The sequence below is a fragment of the Trachymyrmex cornetzi genome, unplaced genomic scaffold (genome assembly GCF_001594075.2).
Source record: "Trachymyrmex cornetzi isolate Tcor2-1 unplaced genomic scaffold, Tcor1.1 scaffold1699, whole genome shotgun sequence".
NCBI classification, from domain to species: Eukaryota; Metazoa; Arthropoda; class Insecta; order Hymenoptera; family Formicidae; genus Trachymyrmex; species Trachymyrmex cornetzi.
Window position 1 is genome coordinate 5,936 of NW_017296308.1, and position 6,829 is coordinate 12,764.

At 30.5% G+C, this 6,829-nt stretch overlaps 1 long non-coding RNA gene across 1 annotated transcript; it reads left to right on the forward strand.

Moving 5' to 3' along the window:
* The first annotated feature begins 2,614 nt into the window (after positions 1–2,614).
* On the forward strand, positions 2,615–4,079 carry LOC108759144 (uncharacterized). The gene is made up of 4 exons (XR_001939987.1): positions 2,615–2,700; positions 2,772–2,830; positions 3,766–3,807; positions 4,008–4,079. It is a non-coding gene; the product is annotated as an uncharacterized LOC108759144 (long non-coding RNA).
* The last annotated feature ends 2,750 nt before the right edge of the window (positions 4,080–6,829 follow it).

Below are 6,829 nucleotides of genomic sequence, written 5' to 3' on the forward strand. Positions count from 1 at the left end.
AGGAATCGAAAGTGAGAGTCGTGCGCACCTTTGCTGGAAGGTAGGGAGGGTGAGAGTCGTACGTCCCTTTGCAGGGGAGGAGGGAATATACTTTAAAGTAGGAAACCTCGTTTTATATATAGTAAAAAGAAGAAATTATTTCTTAAATTTCTTTTGTTTATATAACTTCTTAACGAGTTCTGCAGTTAAAACTTCCTCAAGGTCACCTTAAGAAACTAAAGCGCAGTTAAATAAAAAAATAATCAGAAAAAATTTTTTTCTGATTATTTTTTTATTTAACTGCGCTTTAGTTTAATCTCTGAAATGGTTCACATTAAGAGACATAAACAGGCATAATGATACGGTAGCTTTACCGGAGTCCTATCTTCCAATCATAAAATCTCTTTCCCTTCTCTTTCCTTGTGGAAAGGAAAACTTTGTGGAAAGGGTAGAAGAGGAAGAGGAAAATTAGGAAGGGGAAAATTAGGAAGGGGAAAGAGATTTTATGATTGGAAGATAGGACTCTGGTAAAGCTACCGTATCATTATGCCTGTTTATGTCCTGTTTATGTCTCTTAATGTGAACCATTTCAGAGATTAAACGTTTATTATAAGATGGTTTACTATCTAGTATTTTAACGTTATTCCAATCAAAATTATGGTTACATATAGTTCTATGTCCGTGATAATCCTGATTTCCTTCTTATGTCCGACATGTGTTCCTGCAATCTAGTTTTAAGTCTCCTCTTAGTCTGGCTGACATAACTAGCTTCGCAATCTTCACAGGAAATTTTATAAACCACACCCTGGTGGGAGAGAGAGTCTAGTTGGTCTTTTCCTCTTTTAATGTAATTTTTCAACGAATTTGGGATTGTATAAGACAGTTTGCAATCAAGTTTAAATGCTATGGGCAAAAAACTTTCAGAGACGCCTTTAGTATAAGGAACCGTAAAGTATTTTTATGTGCCCTTGATTTTTTTATTCAAATTAATGTCTATATTATTGTTATTATTGTAAATATTATAATTTAATCTCTTTTGTATTGTCGAAAAAATAAAATTCAAAGGATACCCATTGTCTAAAAAAAATATTAATGGTTTCAGTCAAATTCTTCTGGTGAAATCGTGGATGAGAAAGTAGAGAGAGAGAATAATTCTATCAACTGCACCAATAATGACACCCCTTTTATGACAAGACGGATGATGAGAATAAAAATTAAGGAATGTCCCCGAGAAAGTTGGCTTGTAATATTTGTCAAAAATAATTCTGTTATCGTCAATAATGACAATAATTCTGTTGTATCTAAAAAATTCAGTCTACCCTTATCACCAATTTCCATGGTAAATTGAAGTCTAGTATGCAAAGAATTGAAAACATCTTGGATTTTATTTAACGAATCATCTGGAGCTGCTAAAATGATATGAACGTCCACATACCGAAAATAAAATATAAGTTGAATAGATAATCTTGCAAAACCACAGTTTCTAAATCTTGCATAACAATCTCGGCTATAATGGGGGATAGAGGTGAACTCATAGGAGTACCAAAAATCTGTTTATAAAATTTGCCGTTAAAAGAAAAAAACGAGGAATCCAAAATTAAGCGAACGACTATTAGAAATTCGTCTAACTGTATATTAATTTTACAAGAAATGTGAACCCATCTCTTCCTAATGCTCTCAGATGCAAATTCTATGGGAACATTAGTGTAAAGAGAAACAACGTCCAAAGAAGCATACATAGGCTCAAAAACCCTTCCATTTAGCTTGTCGACAAAATAAAAGCCATTTTTCACCTAGAAGCCTCAGGAATGCTATTGTAAATAATATTATGAAGAAATAAAGATAAAAAATATATAGAACTATTAATTGAAGAAACTATGACTCTCAACGGATTTCCGGGCTTATGGATTTTCGGTAACCCATAAACTCTGGGTGTATTACCATCCATACAAACATAATTTATTTGTATAACACTTAATTCAAAATTATTTACCTGTGTTAACAATATTTCGCAGCTCATACAGGATTTACAATTTTAGTTGTATCAACCTTCAGAGTTAAAACTGAAATGCGTAGTTCTATAACTAAGTCGATATATTTATACCAATCTATGTGGTTTACACAACTAGCGTTGTGGTTTAATGCCTTTTATTGTATATTGTTTTGTACATTAACCACGTTAATGTTTTGACCTAAATTGTTAACGAAATATTATTTAACTTAAAAGTAAATTAAACAATACAAGGACTCTTGATGTTAAAATTAACAATACAAATAATGAGAAAGGCATGTAAGAGTCGGTTATAAAGTTCACACAAATAAAAAGTTAAAAAATATCTTGAAATAGAAATCGACTATAATTAAATTAAATTAAAATTGAAACAATGATCATAACATTATATGTTTCGGCTGCTAGTTTGAGCATTCTTCAGTTGTCATAAGTCAGTATATTATACATCAAATAACTGTAGCAAAATTATATATGTGCGTTGTACGATGCTCGATGAGTGCTTCACTATACGAATTTGCTCGCAAACGATTGAAAGATCGATTGTTGTTGAATTCGATAATCTAGTATGATGGAAACATGATAGATAAATTTAAGGGATTGAATTGCTCCTTCCATATCTAACAATGTAACGTAATTGATGTTTTATAATAATGCCTTAATTTTATGGCTATTTGACAGAATTTATGCTAATGTCTGAACTTTTATGAAAGGTACCGTATAACTGACGTTTATTCAATTATTTATTTCAATTAGATTTTACAATTTATGTTGCAAATAAAAGTAAGGGAGGTAAAATTTGGCATCGGACTTTTCCACTTTGGATATAATTTCGTTCGCCAGGTACGTCCAAGATTAATTAAAAGTATAAGAATATATGTAATAGAATGTACACATATAATAGACAATAAATACTTCTACATACAATTTTGTAAATTATATAAATGGCAACATAATATTGAAATCATTTCTCAATTAACCCTTTGAGAGGCAGTAGGACGTATACATCCCATCTTTTTGCTCTTACTTTTTTTATTTTTTCCATATTTCTAATCTATTTTGCAGTTTGTATGCGCATATGACTACTTTTTAGATTCTTAAGAATCTAAGTTATGCAACTTTCATGAAAAATTATGTTAATTTATTTATTTGCAATTTTGTTAAAAACAATTAATGAAAAAAAAAACTCGTTTTTTCAGAATAAATTTGGCTATTTTTAAATGTGAAGTGCTAAATCTTTGAAAATTTATATGCATGCACTCCATATCTAAAACTATAATATATATATTTTTCAGAATTTTCTGCTTGCTAGTTTTTCCGAAAAAAATTTTTGAAATTTTGGAAAATTGATATTTTTATGGAATTGGAATGAAAAACTTCGAATTTAGACCGAAATAATCGCTATATTAGATCCACCAGTTCGAATTTTGTAATTCTGGCATCGGAATCGTAATCAGTGACCCCAAAAACTTTCATATATCCAGTTTCGTGCAAATTGAACAAAAAAATCGTGAATTTAGCCTAAAATAGTCGCCTTACTAGATCCGCCATTTTAAATTTTGTAATTCTGACATCAGAATTGTAATCAGCGACCCCGAAAAACCATAGATGACCTATGATTTCAATAATTTGTTTAGAAGAAAAACGTGTCCCTCAAAGAGTTAACTGCATTTTAATATTTTTCATTGTTAATTTATAAATTCAAAATTCTTTTTTAATAATTGTTCTCATTTTAACACAAATATTTTCATTGTATAATGAAAGCATATTATTTTCAGTTCTACAGCACAGCTTTGTCCGTCCTGATGATTTTAATATCGGTACATAATAGACCTCTCTAATGCATGAGGAAAATTATTTTGATATCAACGTACATAATTAAATGCACTTTGGTTGAACCAAACATTGATGGTTGTTATGACAAGATTCGAGATTTTACAGCTATATTGTTTGCTAGACTATATTATCTTATAAGAATTATAGCATATTATCTTATAAAGATTTGTTTATTATTTTTCAGCTGGATTTAACAGACGACAAATACATTTATACGTAACAATACTAGAATTCTGATGAACGTTAATCTCAGCGCACTCTGGCAGTTTAATTATTTTATTAACGTTTTAATGAGTAAATATGCTTATAATATGTGCCTATATTATTTCATTAATAATAGTAATATAAAATACACAGATATGTTTATAAAATATGTAATCCATCATATATGTGCTTTTTAATAAAACATGTCCCACACAGCAAAAATTTCCGAAATACATCAAACAGATATCCTAAAGATATTACATACCCCAAATATATCTTTAAGATATTTTTAAGATGTATTTTTGATATATTTGCTGTGTGGGGTATGTATTTTGTATGTAATAAAAAATAGAATTCTAATGTATCATTTTTAAACTTTCTGGTTTTATTTTTAATCTATTTAATCAATTCCCGCGGGAAAAATGTGGATAATTACTTTTGTGGACACCGCGTCAATGATCTTGATCTTGACATACGTTGTTAAGGTTAAGGTTATGACTCTGAATGACATCCAACAGGTTTTAGGTGGCGGCCGTTCTTCATTAAAAAGTTATTAACAATAAAAGTTTGAAAAATGGTGTCTCTTTTTTGTTACGTATATGAAACATACATTTTCTGCTTTAAAATATATTTTACTTTCGCGATTTTTCACGCGAAGTGACTTTTACTCCACCTTGACATACACATATGTTGTCATAATTCTGAGTGACCTTCAGCAGATTTTAGGTGGCCCACCCCACTTTCCCCCCTTTCGTATAGTAGAAAAGAGACATCATTTTTCAAATCTTTAACAAAGAACAACAGCCACCTGAAACCTGTTGGAGGTCACTCAAGGTCATGATTTTGATACTGTATGTCAAGGGCGTATGTTAAGTTAGCACCCCAATATTGAAATTCCATAGTTCTGATTAGAGTTCCCGTTTCCTTTTGTCGAGACGAAGAGTTCTCTATAATTTATAACAAGAGTTCCGCTTAATAACTATTTTTTAATAATTTTTAAAAAATGGGGTGCTAACTTCTTATCGAAATTCGAGATCGAATAGTTCTGACCGACTCAATAGCTTCATTTAGTGAATACCTAGAGTTCCTGATGCATAAAAAAAATTTTGAAAAATCTAAAAAATATTAAAAATTTTTGAAAAATCAATTTTTAGATATAATAGTTCTGATTAGAGTTCTTGCTTCCTTTTAACGAGACGAAGAGTTCTCTGTATTTTTTAATGCGAGATTCAGTTAATAACAATTTTTAAATAATTTTTAAAAAATGGGGTGCTAACTTCTCAGCGAAATTCGAGATCGAACAGTTCTGAGCAGCTTAATAGATCTATTTTGTGAATATCTAGAGTTCCTGACACGTAAAAAACAATTTTGACATACAAGAAAATTAAAAAATAAAACAATTTTTGATCACTTCTTTAATTTCGCGTACCTTGAATATGGTCCAATCACTTTGTCACCTCATACTTTTCGATAGAACTCGTTGAGAACTGCCCAAAACGATAATCAAAACTACTGAAACTCTCAAAAACTTTTTCAACGTCGGACTTATGACATATTTGATAGGTAGTCGAGAATTTTCTAAGTCCGATGTGGAAAAATTTTTTGAGAGTTCCAGTAGTTCTGATTGCATCAGGAACTCTAGGTATTCACTAAATGAAGCTATTGAGTCGGTCAGAACTATTCGATCTCGAATTTCGATAAGAAGTTAGCACCCCATTTTTTAAAACATTTTTTCGTACGAGAAATACAAAAGATCCGGATTTGATTCCCGGCCGGGGTATAGGGAGAGTGGTGTCGGTTGTAACAGAAAAAAGGTTTTTGCTGCTAACTTATTATAAATGAGAAGAAATCTAAATTTTACATGAGAACAAAGGCCTCTTCTTTGGCGCTAATTTTAACATAATAGATATTTGAAAAAATAACAAATTATAAAAAATATTTACCATTAATAGCATCGCCGCAATTTGTTTGGGGTGGTACATTTGACACCGCGATGGTGTCAATTGTACCACCCCAAAGTGTCGATTATAAAACGTAATAACTGTAAATCTATTAATATGAAAATCAATACTATGCTAATAAGCATTAAGCAATATGGAAAAAATACAGAAAAATAATAACTGAAATCTTAAACATGGTAAGTAAATGTATTAATTGTTGTTAATGATCAATTAAATATTCAGTCATTTGAACAATTAAAGGAAATGAAAAATCGGTCGTTATTTGCAGAGGTTGAATGTGCAGAAGACACTCCTCACCTTCAATTTCAATGAAATTATGCTCATTCGTCGCCGAAATATTAATTATTTAAGTTTTCTTTTTCTAATCTTATTTTAAAGTTAATTATTGTTAAGTTCGAAAATCTGTCATATCGATGGCATAGAGGGTTACACAAATTCTCTGTTTTAAAAACGTAAATTATTTTCTATAAAATTTTCTTTTCTTTCGTTTCATGCAAAAATGCATCGAATGTGAGCATAGTTTCATTGAAATTGAAGGTGAACAATGTCTTCTGAATAATTACCCACGTTACAATCAACACTGTGATTGTTACTTTTGTAACCATCGCTGCTTGTTTTGATTAGATGCCCATTAAACGCACATGTAAACAATAAATTGTATTCACTTTTACTCTGTATTATCCGCACAAAGCTTGCAAGCCTGCAAGAAAAAACAAATCTATAAAATCAATGGCTACGATTACACCGTGTGCTTAGTTCGCGATCTATACGATCTTATACGAAATGCGTCCTTGTTTAACCTATAAGTTAAACAAAGAGACATATTTATTGGAAATAAATA